The following is an 18,405-nucleotide window of genomic DNA, read 5'->3' as shown; positions in this document are numbered from 1 at the left end:
CGCTCGATCCTAAATCAGCAGAATATTTAAGCCCGACCGAAGGTATTTGGGGTTAAATATATAATAAAAGTAAATAAAAATGAAGGGCTAGTTATGCAGGAATTGTATTCCAAATTTAGAGGTTGTGTAAGAAGTGGCAAAACGGAAAAATGAAAATTGAGAGCTAAAATTCGAAAATACAGGGGGGCTAGTGTGGTTTTCGAAGGTGGTTTGGCACAAAAAGAAGTTTGGATGTAACCTTTTCTTACAAATAAAGATGAGAAGTTTGAGTTGTACAAAGCGTATAAAAATTAATTATCGGTATTGGAAGGAAAGAAAATGGTATTTGAAAGCTATGAATAATTTTGTATTAATTAAATGTGCTTTTGGGTGCTGTACAAAATGTTTCTTTTATCGGTGGGAAGGTAGTGAGAAAATACACATTAGAAATTGGATATTATATTAGCTTGATTGGCGTTTGTGAAATGACGATTGAAGCAAGTTTGAAGAAAGTGGTATCAATTTTGGATTATGCAAAAGGTTTGGGACGTAAGTCATTTATGGGTTGTATTTTTATCTTGGATGCATTTATATATTGCGTTGTTTAGCATGGGCAATACAATATTAGTGATTTAGTGGCATTTTAATTGTTGTACATCAGATAATTAACACACCTTTTTTTTACAACAAAATTTATTAAAAGAAAAGCGGACCAACATGAAGCTGGAGAAATACCATAATACAAAAGTGGTTTACAAAATAGAGAACAAATATAAACTAACATGACATCTTTGAATCATCATATACTAAAAGCACCAACATTAAAGAGGCTAATAGAAATAACATGAAATGAAGTAAATAAGGTCTCACAATAATACTTGTCCAACAAGTGACATCATTATAAGAATTGATAATAGAATCATACTTTTATAATTTATACTATGCTCACCTGCTTGATTTTCAGAATGATTGGTCTTGTCATGTGTTTCATTTGTATCTATCACAACATTAACGTCTTGTTTTCTGTTTTCAACAATTTTTTCTTCGTGATATCAGAATGAATCACACGCTTTCCTATAGCAATATTTAAAAGTATTAATAAAATGATTTTTTAATAAAATAGATTTTTTAATGGGTTGTTACCTAACTTACAAATATTTGATATTTTAGGAAACCCTTCTTTGGTCCTTTTTCTATTAATTTGCAAATTGCAAAGCATAATTCAGTTAACCTTACTACCCAGTTTTCTTTTAAACTTCGAAATTGTAATGTGATCAATTCAACGATCATAAAATAGTGTGTTCAGGTTCATTTGACCTTCAACCATGCTGGTTGGACTTTCTGAGGGTGCGAGATCTATTGAGCTTAAACTCTTCTAAGAAGGAATGCAGAATGAGTATGGTTTTTTCTTCCATAGAATCAAATCTATTTTCCAATTTCCATAATTGACATTTTAAATCAGATTTAGTAAATAGAAAAGAAAAGAAAACACGTGTTACAATCGAATGTTCTAAAAAAAATGTACCTTATGTTCATAAGCAATAAAAAAATAAACATAGAAGAGTACCTTACCAAGTTAACATTAGAGCAACTTTATCAAATTTTTCTGTAGACTACATGATCAAAATTTTCTACAATATCTACTTCATGGACAAATATGAATAAGTGAATATGAAAATTGAAACAAGCTTTAGTAGATCAACATTCAATTCTTTGACATATGGCCTGAATTGGTTAGTTGTTTACTGAAATTGCTTTCACATATATTGTGGGTTGTGTTACCATACAGTAGCTTGTGTACCATGGGAGGCAATGTTCATCCTTCAACAAACAGATTGAAATCCAAGGATAAATGGTAAGTAAAACATTATAATTAATGTAGTATAATTACCTTCAACAGTTTGCAATGTAAGGATAGCCAACAGAAAATGACAAATTTACCCTTCATAAAACCAAACATCACTTCCACACAGCTTTACCTATAAAACCATAGCTCCACCAGTCGAATTCCCTATGAACATATACCATTAAGAGACTAAGAACACAGTGACAGGGGGTTATCTGTACACATACACACAGAGAGAGAGAGAGAGAGAGAGAGAGAGAGAGAGAGAGTTCCAATAGTTGCCAAAACATGAAGACTCTTTTGGAAAGTGAATTTTTTTTTGAAGAAACAAAATGAAAAATCCACCATCACATCGAAGATTCTTCCTCCAGATCATATGCTACGCTCAACTTAAAATACTCAACTTGTTCATCGATTTGTATATTAAAGCAACAAAATGAAAAACGGACATCAAATTCAAACCACCTAGAAACAAAAAACCAGCTCTAAAAAATAAATTTAAACTTTTGAACCTGGATATAAAAATCATATCCACAATCAAAGCTATGGAGCCAATTATAAAAATAACATCCGCAGCTATATTACTCAGATCTAAAAATCCAAATAGAAGGTTAGCAACAGATGAAGAAGACATATAATGAGTTATAGAACCTGATGGGTGGGTGTCTTCGTTTTCAGCAGACTGTGTCATTATTTCCAACGGACGGTAGTCGCTTAGGGTTTTTATGAGAGAGAGAGAGAGAGAGAGAGAGATATGTTCCCTGAGTTCAGATGTTGGATGATTCAGGAGATGGTTTCAAGGGTTCTGAGTAGTTAGGCGGTGGTGATGTGAGAACATGAGAGGAGAAATAGAGAACGACAACTCTTCCAATTTGAATGAGTCTCCACTAAATGTGGGATTAACGGATTCAATTGGATGAAGACGAAGAGCTTCAGAGTGAATGAGCGAGGGTAGAAGAATGAAGAGGAACGTATTTGGCTTTCAAATTCAAAACGTGAATGATGGGGTGATGGGGAAAATCTAATTGCTAGAGATATGAGGGAAACAAAGGTACATATCTTGGGTGGCAATGTCATCATTAGGCTAAAGATGATATTGTTGTGGTTGTTAACTGATCATGGCGATCAACCTGGGCGGAGCGTTCGACTATTGAGAGAAAAGATGAAAGAGAGTGTGTGTGGTGTTCATCATTTAAGAGACGAGAATTTTGGAATTCAAAATAAATGTAACTATACTTCCTTGATCTGTGCTTAGAATTGGTCAATCACCGTTCTCCAAGTTGATTAAGGAGTCAAAGAGAAGAAAATAGATAATTAGGGAAACAGATAAATTAGAGAAGTAAAGATATGCATTGGTTTATTGTACTTTCAACTAAAAGTTTTAAACGTTTTTAAATCTATTTTTAGAAATAGCAAGATTTATATATATATCTTTACTATCTTATAAAAGAAATCTTACTATTTCTAAAAATAAATTCATTATAATAATATTATTTTTTAAGATGTCCAAACTATAAAACTAATAGTACAACAACCTACAAATATAATAATATTATAATTTCAATCAATTCATATCTTTGACTCGGCTCTTGTATCTTTCCCTAATTTCTCTGTTGTTTCTTATCTTGAACAGCGCTCTTCAAAACCAAATTATCATTTAAGTTCCCGGTCAATTCGCTTAATTTAAAATTTAAAAAGCACACATCTTCAAATACGATCAAACTACATGGTATCTCAAACCCTAAATTCAACTCTCTCAAACCTGACAACGAACTTCACCACCGCCTCACAGCCGTCAGGAACCATCTCCCATTCTCCACTCTCAGTGTTGTTGCATCTTTGATACAGAGAAATAGTAGTTAGTACCGTGGAGCTGAAAAAGCACGCTTCCACCACTTCCCACGTCAACTTGTATCCTACCATGCTTCCCTTTTCTGGCATTCCACCACACTTCCATAGTTCTACTATCGATGCCACCAATATCACCTTACTCTTTCTCTTCCTACTAGAAACGCATAGTCTACCCCCTTCAATATCGTTGATGGTTCTCTAGCTCCGATACCGGAAGACGTCGAATCGCCTCCAGCAACGACGACTGCCTATGGTGGTGGTCCCCTCTTCCTTTTCATTCCTATTGGACCTTTGGTTCCCATCTCTTGATTTCTTCTCCATATATATCACTTCCCACCATAACTCTTATTTTATTTCAAAATCCAAACCCTATGAAATAGAAAACTCTACTTGGATGATAACAGTAAGTTCAAGCTTTATTTTATTTTGATATTTGTGGGTTTCAAATTATGGTTCTTGCTCCGCTTCTAAGACGCATGGCTTCACACTAATTTCTCCAATGTCGATCACCTACTTCACTTATTTTTTATTTATTTATTTTTTTTTTTTCTGAATTTGTGTTATTCACAAACAAGCTATAGACGGTCAATCAAGATGAACAAGCAAGACTTCATGAAGTTAGAGGTACTAATTTTAACCTCCTCGCACAGCTCCTTCATTTTCTGTTGATTACGCGCTGTTTTAACGGTTTTACCCCTTTCACAGCTGATGCGAAAGCTATTTTGAAGGGCTGAGTCAAGGATGATTACGAGGATGATGCTTCACTCTCTGTGGATGAATTGTACATATAGATGTACCCATTTTTGCTTCTTTGAGGTTTGTGATTTTTCTTTTCGTATGTAGTGATGAGCGGTGTAACCTCGATTAAAGGAAAAAGGATGGGGCTGAGGGACTTAGCTGGACTTCAAAGCTTCTTCCCCATAAAGATCGTAGATCTGACGCTTCTTGAGGTCGCTTAACACATCATACGCTTCAGAAATCTGCTTGAATTTGGCTTCCTCTTCTCCTTTGTTACTGCTAGGGTTTCTGTCCGGGTGCCAAATCATGGCGAGACGACGGTAGGCTTTTTTTAGGTCTTCATCACTAGCATTTCTGTAATCCATTGTATGATTTTCACTATAAGGATTTTGATTTCAAAAATATTACATCTTCACCACCTCCGACATTAAAAATTTTTAGAGATGCAGAGGAGAAATCATTGAGAAGATTGATGGAATTAGAATCTGAGAAAAGTTTGAGTTTAATCAAGATACCAAAGAGAACGAGAAAGAGGAAGATGGTTAATATGTAAATATTGGATGGTAATAAGGGCAAAGATGCAGAATGGATTCATCGTCAAATGTCTAGGAGTTCATAGGTACTTCCATTGACTTCTTCTCCTTCAAAAAGAGGTTATGATATTTGATATTATTTTATTTCTTCTTCTGTAATAGTTGAATTTACAGAAGATGTTCACATCCGATTCAACAATTAGGGTTTACTTTTCAAATATATTTTTGTTATGATTTTTTCCAAATTTGAAATTGGAAATCTGGTAATCAGAGTACCTGTAGGTAATTGGAACATTCTATCCGCTTGATTTTTCTTTCAATTCCACTTTCATGATCATTGATGAATCAATTACTTGCATACATAAAGTAGCTCTCTAGGTTCGCTTTCTATTTGTTGATTTCTTTGCTTGCTTTATAACGTTCTCTTCCTTTCTGGTCTCCATTTCTCTATTTTGTTGGATTACAGAAAACCTCAAAAGGGGTGAAGGAGAAAGCTCCATCTTTACAAGAAAACAGGATTAGAGAATCTATAGAATGTTCTAAAATGGGAAACCGGTTACATGTTAGCAAACATCATGAAAGAAAAACAAGTGCCATAGCTTACAAGAACCAAAGGTCAGAAAATATGGCACATAAAGTTGGTGATATCGTTAAACACAGTAGCAATCTGCCTGACTATCTCCAGTGTGGGGGCAAAACTGGAAATATCAATTTTAAAGAGACAACTTCATTAAATTGAAACCCAATTGAAGCTTCTTAGGATATCGACATTTAAGGATCGTCCTTCCGGCGGCACATGCAATACCGGAATCGACAATCGATGCTCCAAATTTGAATCGACCTTCTACTTCTTTTCTTATGTTTTCTACGGTTATTGTGTTGTTTAGAAGTCCACGTTCACGATTCCTTCTCAGGACTATCGTTGTGTTAAAGGTGATAATCAGTTCCTTGATTTTTCGTCTCCTCTGTATTTGTATGATTCCTTTTTTTTTTTGGTAAATTTAGGGCTTAATTAAATTTTTTTCTTTGTTATTTTCCCCTCCTTTAGATGTTGCCACCAATTTCTACTTAAACACAGAATAAAACTGAGTCATTCTACACTATTACTCATTCACATCTTCAACCTTGCAGCCTCCTCGCAACCTACCAACACCTTCGTCACCATCAGCCACCTCGAAACCATAATTTCTTTATATTTTTTCGATTTAAAGGTTTGGATTTTGTTGTTAATTTTTCTTATTCGTTTAAAGGCTCATCTTTCTGATGAATATTTTGTGGGTTTATATGCATTTATAGGTTCATTGAAGTGGGTTGGCTAAAGTGTTCTACTTCAATAAATTTTCAATAATCAAAGATGCAAAACAACAAAGTTAATGAGCTTGGTTGTGTTTTTATGGTACCAACAATCAACTATCTTATATGTTGTATCTTTAAATGATTAAAAACCACTTGATAGTTATTTAAAAATCATTCTTTCGACATGAAGCTTTCCAAAGACCAAAAGAAGCACATATGTAGTCGTGAAAGTTTCGCCAATATTGCTGCCAATACTTTTGTCGCATCAACCAATACAAAGTGCATTGTCGAGCATGTTAGTTATTGTCATAAGATATTAAACATTTTACATTATTTTATTTCAAATTCTAGGTTTAGTTTTACATAAAATAACAATGTTGTGCATCGGATGCATTATGATGTTGTGATAAGATTTCATATGGTAGGTTATGTGAGAAAAACACAAAGATGGATAGGTACTTGCACTTCTTAATCATGGGATCCCTTTCCAAAGATAAATGAAATCCCTGTATAGCAGTAACTTAGCATAGATATTCTCACATGGCTTTGAATAAATTAGTTATTTAGCTACACCTCAAGTCAAGACCCAATATTTGAAACAATCAAAGGAAAAACAAGACCATAAAAACATGTAACTTATTTGAAACAATCTAAGGAAAGGCAACCATAAAATTTCCAACATTAAACAAATCTACTAAAAAAGCTTAGTTGTTAACTTATTTGAAACAATCCAAAGAAAGACAACCATAAAAAATCCAACATCAAATAAATCTACTAAAAAAACTTAGGTGTTAACAACTACATCTTCATTATCCTAAGATGGCTGGTTTTCAGCTGCAATAGTAAGCAAACTACTCCTAAAAAAATAAAATTTATGGCATTCATAAGTTTCTTGATCCTTTAAATATAAAAGATAAAACAGTGTTTCATGATCGTTTGTAAAACAAAGGACAAATGATCTTACCCGACATCAACATGAAATTCACCATCTTCTTCATCACGAAGCCTATAACATCTGTTTCGGCTTTGAAGCTTCAATTGGGTTTCAATTTAATGAAGTTGTCTCTTTAAAATTGATATTTCCAGTTTTGCCCCCACACTGGAGATAGTCAGGCAGATTACTACTGTGTTTAACGATATCACCAACTTTATGTGCCATATTTTCTGACCTTTGGTTCTTGTAAGCTATGGCACTTGTTTTTCTTTCATGATGTTTGCTAACATGTAACCGGTTTCCCATTTTAGAACATTCTATAGATTCTCTAATCCTGTTTTCTTGTAAAGATGGAGCTTTCTCCTTCACCCCTTTTGAGGTTTTCTGTAATCCAACAAAATAGAGAAATGGAGACCAGAAAGGAAGAGAACGTTATAAAGCAAGCAAAGAAATCAACAAATAGAAATCGAACCTAGAGAGCTACTTTATGTATGCAAGTAATTGATTCATCAATGATCATGAAAGTGGAATTGAAAGAAAAATCAAGCGGATAGAATGTTCCAATTACCTACAGGTACTTTGATTACCAGATTTCCAATTTCAAATTTGGAAAAAATCATAACAAAAATATATTTGAAAAGTAAACCCTAATTGTTGAATCGGATGTGAACATCTTCTGTAAATTCAACTATTACAAAAGAAGAAATAAAATAATATCAAATATCATAACCTCTTTTTGAAGGAGAAGAAGTCAATGGAAGTACCTATGAACTCCTAGACATTTGACGATGAATCCATTCTGCATCTTTGCCCTTATTACCATCCAATATTTACATATTAACCATCTTCCTCTTTCTCGTTCTCTTTGGTATCTTGATTAAACTCAAACTTTTCTCAGATTCTAATTCCATCAATCTTCTCAATGATTTCTCCTCTGCATCTCTAAAAATTTTTAATGTCGGAGGTGGTGAAGATGTAATATTTTTGAAATCAAAATCCTTATAGTGAAAATCATACAATGGATTACAGAAATGCTAGTGATGAAGACCTAAAAAAAGCCTACCGTCGTCTCGCCATGATTTGGCACCCGGACAGAAACCCTAGCAGTAACAAAGGAGAAGAGGAAGCCAAATTCAAGCAGATTTCTGAAGCGTATGATGTGTTAAGCGACCTTAAGAAGCGTCAGATCTACGATCTTTATGGGGAAGAAGCTTTGAAGTCCAGCTAAGTCCCTCAGCCCCATCCTTTTTCCTTTAATCGAGGTTACACCGCTCATCACTACATACGAAAAGAAAAATCACAAACCTCAAAGAAGCAAAAATGGGTACATCTATATGTACAATTCATCCACAGAGAGTGAAGCATCATCCTCGTAATCATCCTTGACTCAGCCCTTCAAAATAGCTTTCGCATCAGCTGTGAAAGGGAGAAAACCGTTAAAACAGGGGGAAAACCGTTAAAACAGCGCGTAATCAACAGAAAATGAAGGAGCTGTGCGAGGAGGTTAAAATTAGTACCTCTAAATTCATGAAGTCTTGCTTGTTCATCTTGATTGACCATCTATAGCTTGTTTGTGAATAACACAAATTCAGAAAAAAAAAATAAATAAATAAAAAAGAAGTGAAGTAGGTGATCGACATTGGAGAAATTAGTGTGAAGCCATGCGTCTTAGAAGCGGAGCAAGAACCATAATTTGAAACCCACAAATATCAAAATAAAATAAAGCTTGAACTTACTGTTATCATCCAAGTAGAGTTTTCTATTTCATAGGGTTTGGATTTTGAAATAAAATAAGAGTTATAGTGGGAAGTGATATATATGGAGAAGAAATCAAGAGATGGGAACCAGAGGTCCAATAGGAATGAAAAGGAAAAGGGGACCACCACCATAGGCAGTCGTCGTTGCTGGAGGCGATTCGACGTCTTCCGGTATCGGAGCTAGAGAACCATCAACGATATTGAAGGGGGTAGACTATGCGTTTCTAGTAGAAAGAGAAAGAGTAAGGTGATATTGGTGGCATCGATAGTAGAACTATGGAAGTGTGGTGGAATGCCAGAAAAGGGAAGCATGGTAGGATACAAGTTGACGTGGGAAGTGGTGGAAGCGTGCTTTTTCAGCTCCACGGTACTAACTACTATTTCTCTGTATCAAAGATGCAACAACACTGAGAGTGGAGAATGGGAGATGGTTCCTGACGGCTGTGAGGCGGTGGTGAAGTTCGTTGTCAGGTTTGAGAGAGTTGAATTTAGGGTTTGAGATACCATGTAGTTTGATCGTATTTGAAGATGTGTGCTTTTTAAATTTTAAATTAAGCGAATTGACCAGGAACTTAAATGATAATTTGGTTTTGAAGAGCGCTTTCAAGATAAGAAACAACAGAGAAATTAGGGAAAGATACAAGAGCCGAGTCAAAGATATGAATTGATTGAAATTATAATATTATTATATTTGTAGGTTGTTGTACTATTAGTTTTATAGTTTGAACGTCTTAAAAAATAATATTATTATAATAAATTTATTTTTAGAAATAGTAAGATTTCTTTTATAAGATAGTAAAGATATATATATATATATATATATATATATATATATATATATATATATATATATATATATATATATATATATACTAGCCGTCTACCCGCGCAAAGCGGCGGGGCATGACCCAACTCTCACTTCTGAGTATGAATTTTGGATAAAAGGTTCTAAAACTGTTCAACATTTGTTACAATCATACTTCACTTGCTGCAACTGAGGAAAAACTCCAGATCTCTTTTGAAATATACATAAAAACCACCCATAGATGCTGGATTGAAGCAAAACAAGATTGATGCTCTCAATGAAGCCTCTGAGTCCTTGAGAACAATAACACAAAGCTTTTAGCAACAGAAAACAAGAAAACAGCCAGGAACACGCACACACAGGGATATATAGGCACCTACTACCACAAACAAAGATGAATACCAAAATGGATTTTTTTAATGATAACGAAGACTCCGCCAATAAATCTGGAAAATATCATTACTTAGTTATAGCATGTTCCAAATATTTAAGAGCCTCAACTAATATTTCATTTTCATAAAATTCTGCCCCACAACAATCAATGCATTCACGTACTCACGACAATTTGATTAAAAATAAAGGGGAAATCATAACCCACCATAGTTATCTCCAACCACTTTCTTCCCCACCGAGAAACACACTTGCTAGAAAACCACTGTTCCAGCACCATTAAAAACCTGCCACTATCGCCACCTTATACCGCCAACAACACCAGCTGTTATCATCATCACCAAGCACCTCTATCGAGACCCACTCCTAGTCGGAACACCACCTACATCACACCGTCACTAACCACCATAGCCAACCGGTTCCATCATCGCCATTAAAACCACCTTAAAAAACCGAGAACAAACCACCTGCAAGCTCAAACCATTAAGAAAATAAAAAGAAGAGAAGCGTTGTCGATTTCTTGGCCGTAGAGGAAAGCAAAAGGAAATAGGAAATAAGTTTTGTGGGGCAAAGATAAATGCGATGCCATTGTTGTTTTCCATTAATCGGTGTTTACAACCAGTAGCACCTACCATTGTTAAGACTTAGACAACTCCAAAGGAAAAATCAAACCAAGAATACCCCTTATAGTTGTAAATGACATCTAAGGGCACAAAGGTCATTACTCTAGAAATTTTTTAACATTAACAACAACAACCAAGCAGATCAAGAAGGGGCATCATACCTGACATCTAACCATTTGGCAACAAAATACTCCAAGGAATGGAATCTCAAATTCAAATTCTATTAGTCCCAATACTGCATCAGACCTGACATCAACTACAAAAAAAAAAAACATTAGAATCAGATCTTCAACATCAGACCTCAATTAAGTCAATAAAAAATGACAAAAAAAACATCAACCTTAAAACATTTTTAAAAACTGAATCAGACCTGACTCTTTTACTCGAGTTCCTAGATTAATTAACCAGTTTCTCCTTAAAATAAGAAAACTCAGTAGCCCCTCTCTCTATTTCAAACACATCATCAACCAGTAATTTCTGATGTCTTACTACTCATCTATTAAGATGCCCATGATTGATTCCTAGACGACCCTATACACAAAATACCAAGGTTAGCACTAATTATGTTGTAGAATGGCCCTTTTACTCAAATAAAAAAAACCTAAATAAAACTTTTTAAGGAATACATGCATGCCTTGTTTTTATGCCTTTTAAAAGGCAGCCAATGTCATACATACAATCGAGACTATTTCTCACATAAATAGTTAAACACACTAAAGAATGGTAAATTAGAGAGAAGATGAAGTGGAGAAATACCTTGAAGATCCTGGGTGAAGTCTTCAAATTACTTGTCATATATGTAAGTAGCATGTAAATATGGGTAGAAACATGCAACAAAACCAAACCAAGAGCAAAATCAGTAGAAAGTGAAATCAACAATCTATTCAGGACCTGCATTTTCATTCCAACTTCCAGTTTAATAACCATTTTTATGAGAAAAAAAAACTCTTTTTAACACAAAAAATTGGCTAAAATCTTCCTAATATCTTGAAGATTTACATTGAATCATCACCTAAAAAATACATGTGGTTGTTTGTTGTTTTCTGCTTTCATGCACATCAAATATTATGTTGGATGGTGAGGCTAACTTTGGTCCTGAAGAGGTCCTGAATTTATATGGGTAAAAGTAAGACCAAGCAACACTGAACTTGCCATTTGATATGCAATTTGATTGGGGATTATTATCAAACACTTGGTGTGCAACCTTTTCTCATTCCTACGACTCGAGTTGCAACTATGAAAACATCCATAAAATGATCCACCCTGCTTGTTCAATCATATTGCACATCTAGGAAGGGTTTCACTCTCCTGGAAACTCTATTTGCTCTTGCAAAAAAGAACAAAAAAATCTCCAATAATGATACAAACGTATGGTTAAGACTTGTTTCTTATGTAAAATCAAGAGTGATAACGTCGAGTGTGAAAGGAATTTTGAATTAAAAGAGAGCAAAACCCAGATACGCCTTCGTATGTGAAAGAAAACCACCCATATATGCCTTCATATTTTCTATCGCTGTGTGCATATATTTTCACAGCTGTGGGATATGGTTTCAAGGAGATAAAGAGAAAAGGGAGTACCTGTATCAAAAAGATATTAAAATTCAAATATTGAACTCAAGTACAAATGAAAAGGTTCCATATTAGGTCGGAAGATCAATCTAATCAGATCGATAATAGATGAAAGATTCAAATTTAAGTGAATTAATTTAACAATGATTATACCATTCAGATTTAATTTAACGAAATACCATTCTGTAAAAAGCAAAATTGAAGAGACTAACCTGTTCAAGACAACAACGAAATGCACAAAGGAAGAAGAGGCAAGAAAGAAAATGTTTGTTCATATTCGTAACTGCATTGAGCGATCCTGACGAAGTACACGTTGTCCCATACGATCCCATTTTCAATAGCTGCGGCGATGCGAGGAGAAGAAGAACGGATATAAGGGAAGGGGGCACGAACTGAAAAGATTTTATCCGGGATCTTAGCTTTTTCACAACTCATCGTTTGGAGTAAGGAACTGGGTCAAACATGATGCATAGGTTAATTGTACTTTGTTTTTCATGTTTTGTACTATTTAAAAAATATTATTATTTTATTAATAAGTACTTAGACCTCTAGCTTAATGATTTGAACGTCTTAAAAAAATATTATTATTTTATTCAATCTATTTATAAAAATAGTTAGATTTCTTTTATATAGTAGTATAGATATACATATATATATATATATATATATATATATATATATATATATATATCAGAGTGCCGGATTTGACCCTATTGCGTAGTTCTTGTCTGAGTCTAACCGTTGTAGGGACGATTCTTTTACTCGAAGGATTATCCGAGCCTCATTGCATGTGATGGTATTTAGGTGGTGGCTAATTGGCATTACAAGGAGGCCTTCAGCAGCTGAGGACTAGATTGGGTGGAGTCTGAGGTTCCCTAGGGCAAGCCTAGGAAGGTAGTAGCAGAGATCAGTAGCAGGAGAGCGACTAAGTGGAGTTGAGGTAATTATTGAGGAAAGTACGGATATAAGTGGAAGGTAGTATGGGCCCGTACTACTGAAAACAGAGGATCCGTACTCGAACCAAGAGGGGCCGAGACAAGACCAGGGAACTTGTAGAGTGTGTGAGAGATCCCTCAGCAGCGGTGTGTATATTGATCAGGAAGTGTTATATTTTCAGCATGGTGACATTGCGCGAGTTACCAGTTAGCAGTTCAGGTACCGGGGAGGGATCTGGCTCAGGCTCTGGAGTCGGGCAGCTTGATGATCAGATGAGGGATTTCATTTCCACAGAGATATTGCGCAACATCATTGATCAGACTCCAGTGTTTTTCGGTTCGGTTAGAGAGGCCATCGTGGAGCTTATGGACAGTCATCTTAAGGCCTTTAGGGTCGGGATAGTTTCAGGACAGATTGGGGCTTGTCTAGAGCCCGATCCTTATGAAGTTCAGGGATCCATCAGGGAGGGAGATTCCATTTCTAGCTTTTGCCCTCAGGGGACAGGAGTGAGTGGGTGTAACGACCCAAAATTTAAGACTAAAAAAAATTGCTTTTAAATAAAACATTACTCAAGTAAAGTCATCGATTCAAAACATAATCAAGTAATAACTTTCAAAACACATGTTTAATATCAGAGTAAAACATTCCCAGGTTGACAATCCTATGGTGTGTGCCATGCGATCACCCCGAGCTCCATCATCAGCTACCGGAAGTACCTGAAACCAAAACTGAAAACCGTAAGCATGAAGCTTAGTGAGTTCCCCACCCTACCACATACCATGCACATAATTGCACACTGCACATACTGGGCCACGCCCTCTATCTAGCTGCAACTAACACATACTGCAAATACTGGGCCACGCCCGCTATTCTGGGCCTCGCCCCTACCTCGGGCCTCGCCCGCTACAACGGCCCCGCCGCTCCAGGCCCCGCCTGGCTTCGAGCCCCGCTCGGTCACAGATATGTTTTACTTAGGCCCTGCCTGCCATAGGGCCTCGCCCACTAACACATAATAGCACATAATCATATCACGACACATAAGCTAAACATCTGCTAACAAGATTCTATTCAAAGGCCTCGCCTATCCTGGGCCTCGCCCTTATTCTGCTACTGACAAGCCATGGAACCCCGTCCATACTCCTACTGATAGTGAGATACGGGCCTAGCCCACACTCACCCTTTCCTAACTTGGGCCTCACCCCTGATCACCTGCTAATGAGATGTGGAACACCATCCACACTCTGGTATTGGTAAGGTACGGGACCTCGCCCACACCCACCTCCCTACCAGGCACATACAAGTATCACACAAACAACAAGTACAAAGTATCACATAAACCATTCCTTGGGTACCCGCCTGCTATTACCGGACCTCGTCCTTAAAATTATATTAGCATACTGTGCCTAGGGCTAACCCCCGGGACTTCTACTCGTAACTACATGAGCCGACATTGTGGCCCTAGACCCATTCACACTAAGGGAAACTCACCTGTACTGGCTGATCTTGCTGATGATCCCACTAGCTGCTGCCCGACCACTCACTGAACTCCTGCTCTACTTGCTTCCTGAGCTATCAATATCAATGCAACACTTAGTCTAACTGAACCCCGACAGTCAACCAAGCTAACTCTAGTCCAAGTCAAAGTCTTGGTCAAATTCAACCTTCCAGGTCAACCCTACTCGCCGAGTCCACTTACTGACCCGGCGAGTTCTTATGCTCGAAGTCCTTCTAATCACGTCTTGACTCGCCGAGTCTACTGATTCCCGATTCCTGTCCTGTCCAACACACTGAGTCCTTGCTCGACTCGCTGACTCGAGTCTTAACTCGAAGGGTTTGGGACTACGCGACCTGACTCGTCGAGTCTAAGAACAGACTCGCCGAGTACAAGGCAATCTTCAACCAACTCGCCGAGTTGTTCATCCAACTCTGAGTTGTTCATCCAACTCGCCGAGTTCTTGCCCATCTTCATCCGACTCGACGAGCTGTTCATCCCACTCGTTGAGTTCCCCCTCATCTTCAAGTTACTCGCCGAGTCCACTCGAAGGACTCGCCGAGTCCAATCGGTTAAACACACATGCAGAGGACTTTTGAGTCATGCAGGGACTCCATACGGTAGATCCACCCTTCCCAAGCCCATTCCTCACGTAAAGTTGCAAACTTTATGTGTAGAGAAGGAGATCTAAGCAAAATGCACCATAAACTAAGGTTTAAGACTAAGAGGCTCCATAATCCACTCCATGGCTGCTACTTTACGGGATTCTAGACCAAAATAAGCATGGATCTGAGGTAGCAACCTCAGATCCGGACCTCAAGCTCAAGATTGATCTTAAACATGGCTTAAAAGCCCCAAAACCCATAACCAAGGTAGATCTGGATGAAGGAAGCGACTTATTACCTTTAAGTGCTCTGAAATGTCCTTCAACTCTGGATTCGCTGCAGTTCCTTGAAGCCTCAATGATTCCTTCCCTCCTTCTTCCTTCAAATCACCCACAAAATGGCAAGGAGCTTGAATAAGCAACAATGGCGGTTAAAGGTTCGTATTCTGGGTTGGAGAGGCAGTAAAGGAGCCCTAGGAAGAAGAATGAGACGCTTATATGGGCTCCAAGTCCTGGATTTAGGGTTTTCCTCGCACAGACCCTACTCGCCGACTCGCCTTGGCCGACTCGCCGAGTTAGTCACTTACTCCTCGACTCGGATCCCGCTCGGACTCGCCGAGTTCCTCCTTGGACTCGCCGAGTTCCTCCTTGGACTCGCCGAGTCCCCCTTAGATTTAGGGTTTCCTTTACTTTCTTGGCTTTCAAAACTTTGGGTGTTACAACTCTCCCCCACTTAAACTAAACTTCGTCCTCGAAGTTTGCTATGGCCCACCACCTGCGGATGATAATCTTGGGTCAACCCTGACCCTGAACCTCCTAGAAGCACAACTTACTTGACCGACAGACCTTCTGGCACTCTATGAATTCTGCACCGAACCCATAGGGATTCACCCCCTCTTTCCTTGCGCGACTCCTTGCCTTCCCAAGGCAACACTCCAAACTAACTATTTCCTCTGCTGCTGAGAAGGTCCTAACCTTCGCCAACTTCATCACTCCCACTACTGCCCGCACGGGTCATCACTGCCAATAACCACTGACACTCCTCTCTGCCCAAAACTTGGTGCCGAGCACCTCTCGATCAACCAACTGAATTCAACCAAACGTTGCATACTCGCACTGCCACTGCCTGGCAATTCTGCTGTTCTTCTTCCGACTTTCGAATGAACTGAGACCACCCTGGTCCCTACCAAGCCTATCAATATCTGGTTTACCGGCTCCCACCGATTGCTGACCCAACACAAGCCTTAGTCGCTCTCAGCGACTTCCGAAAGAACTTCAACCACCTAGCACTTCTCAATCTATCGTGCCATTCTGGCGCCACAAACCTGGGACCCTCGATCCCCTATCTCGACAATAGGGTCCTTACCAGATCCCACCTGTGCTGCTAAAACTCTCGGGCCTCGCCCACAGGTCCCACCCGCCTCTAACCTCCTAGTCCCACTAGTCTAACCACTCTCGCTCGGGCCTCGCCCACGGGTCTCACCCAACCATACTACTGAGCAACCCTACTCTCAGGTCTCACCTATACTGCTAATCTCATACGGGCCTCGCCCACGGGTCCCACCCACTATATCCTGGAGCGGCCTCTCCCAAGGTCTCACCTTTCTAGGGCTAAACAGGCAAACTCCCTATCATTCGCATCCACTACCCATTCCTAATCCCTATCTGATCACTAGGAGATAAGGGCCTCGCCCCAACTCCGCTAACGAATCTACTAAGGAATGTTACGGCTTACCCGTAGTCTTACATCACCCCCCATTTCTGACCGCTAGTGAATGCTACGGTTGCCCCGTAGTCTTACAACACTTTCACCACTGACTGCTTATACGAAGGCACCCATGTGCCATTCGCTCTCAAGATCCTCATTCCGACTCCCTTGAGTCCTTCGGGCGATCCACAACCTGAATTCCCATCCACGTACTAACCATCACCATCGCATGCGCTAGCTGCCAGGGAGTTTCTCAAACTCCCAACCCTGAATCCGCAATCCATCGGACGCTGAACTACTTCTTTTCCTTCTTGGAGGTCCTCTACTCGTTCTGTGGCTGCGTGCTCCTACCTGGGCACACTCGGAGGATTCTCCCCCACTTCGATCTTGCTTACCCCTTGCTGCTCGATTACTCAAAAGAGATCCCGATCTTTTGCAAATTCCTCCCAAGCATGCTACAGTTACTGCATCCTTCGAAACCTTCTTCAATAGGGCACATCCCCTAACTATCGTACAAATATCCAGGGTATGCAGATGGCATACAACTCGATCACAATCAACTACTCAAAATAAAATACTTATACCGATACTGATGCGGAACCATAACAATATAATCATACACAAATAAAAGAACTGAAAACGGAAGACACATACCTGCCATGTCCGGCGCTGCTCGCGCCTCCAAGGTTGTCATCTGATAAGCCCTGCTCCCTGCTGCAGGTGCCTCTACCTGGCCCTGGCGGCCATCCGTGATCCTCAAGGTTGCAGGGGCGGGTGCCATCACCCGTCCTGCCGAAAGCAAACTGGGACACTGGGCCTTCTTGTGGCCCCGCTGGTTGCAATGAAAACATATCAAATCAGATCCCTATGCGGTGGTAACAGTACAATCTCTGCTAAAATAACCAGTCCGACCGCACTTGAAGCAGCTAGATCACCACCGCTACCACTCCTGCACGCGCCCCCGTGCGTCCAGCCACACTTTCCACACCGACTATGGTCTTGATAACCCCTCGATCTCGAATTCGATCCCTTGGGCCTTTTGCCCGAACCCGCAGCTACCTGAACCTTATCCGGCTTCCTCTTCCGGATCTACTCCAAATCAATTTCCCTTTCTCTGGCCCGAGAAATCATATCTTCCAATGTTTTACAGTCGGACCTGCTCACAAACTCCCTGATGTCAGCCCTCAACATCTCATGGTATCGGGCCTTCTTCATCTCCTCATCCGCGACATACTGCGGTACGAGAAGAGCCCTCTCCCTAAAGTTGGCGGTGATCTCCGCTACAGTCTCAGTAGTCTGCCTCAAATCCTGAAACTCCCGTGCCAGCTGCTGCACCTTAATAGT

The 18,405-nt window shown here is 39.0% G+C and overlaps 2 long non-coding RNA genes across 18 annotated transcripts; one reads left to right on the top strand and one right to left on the bottom strand.

Moving 5' to 3' along the window:
• The first annotated feature begins 4,046 nt into the window (after positions 1-4,046).
• On the top strand, positions 4,047-6,818 carry LOC111917003 (uncharacterized). Of its 3 annotated transcripts, XR_002858751.3 has the most exons (6): positions 4,048-4,300; positions 4,382-5,033; positions 5,414-5,880; positions 6,079-6,158; positions 6,244-6,343; positions 6,434-6,818. It is a non-coding gene; the product is annotated as an uncharacterized LOC111917003 (long non-coding RNA). The 3 variants fall into 3 exon arrangements; XR_006186749.2 differs by having other exon boundaries at positions 4,047-4,300; positions 5,996-6,158; positions 6,244-6,818; XR_002858750.3 differs by having other exon boundaries at positions 4,050-4,300; positions 6,244-6,818.
• Positions 6,819-6,915: 97 nt separating this feature from the next.
• LOC111917002 (uncharacterized) lies at positions 6,916-12,751 on the bottom strand. 15 transcript variants are annotated; one of them, XR_008227285.1, is made up of 9 exons: positions 12,534-12,751; positions 11,957-12,330; positions 11,765-11,858; positions 11,509-11,643; positions 10,914-11,008; positions 10,338-10,596; positions 8,695-10,032; positions 7,942-8,593; positions 6,916-7,561 (listed from the first exon to the last, which is right to left on the bottom strand). It is a non-coding gene; the product is annotated as an uncharacterized LOC111917002 (long non-coding RNA). The 15 variants fall into 15 exon arrangements; XR_008227282.1 differs by adding an exon at positions 11,093-11,283 and having other exon boundaries at positions 11,509-12,330; XR_008227280.1 differs by adding an exon at positions 11,123-11,283 and having other exon boundaries at positions 11,509-12,330.
• Between the last annotated feature and the right edge of the window lie 5,654 nt (positions 12,752-18,405).

This window comes from Lactuca sativa, chromosome 9 (genome assembly GCF_002870075.4).
Source record: "Lactuca sativa cultivar Salinas chromosome 9, Lsat_Salinas_v11, whole genome shotgun sequence".
In the NCBI taxonomy this organism is placed as follows: domain Eukaryota; kingdom Viridiplantae; phylum Streptophyta; class Magnoliopsida; order Asterales; family Asteraceae; genus Lactuca; species Lactuca sativa.
Note: the sequence above shows the minus strand (reverse complement) of the source record. Positions and strands in the feature narration are given on the sequence as shown.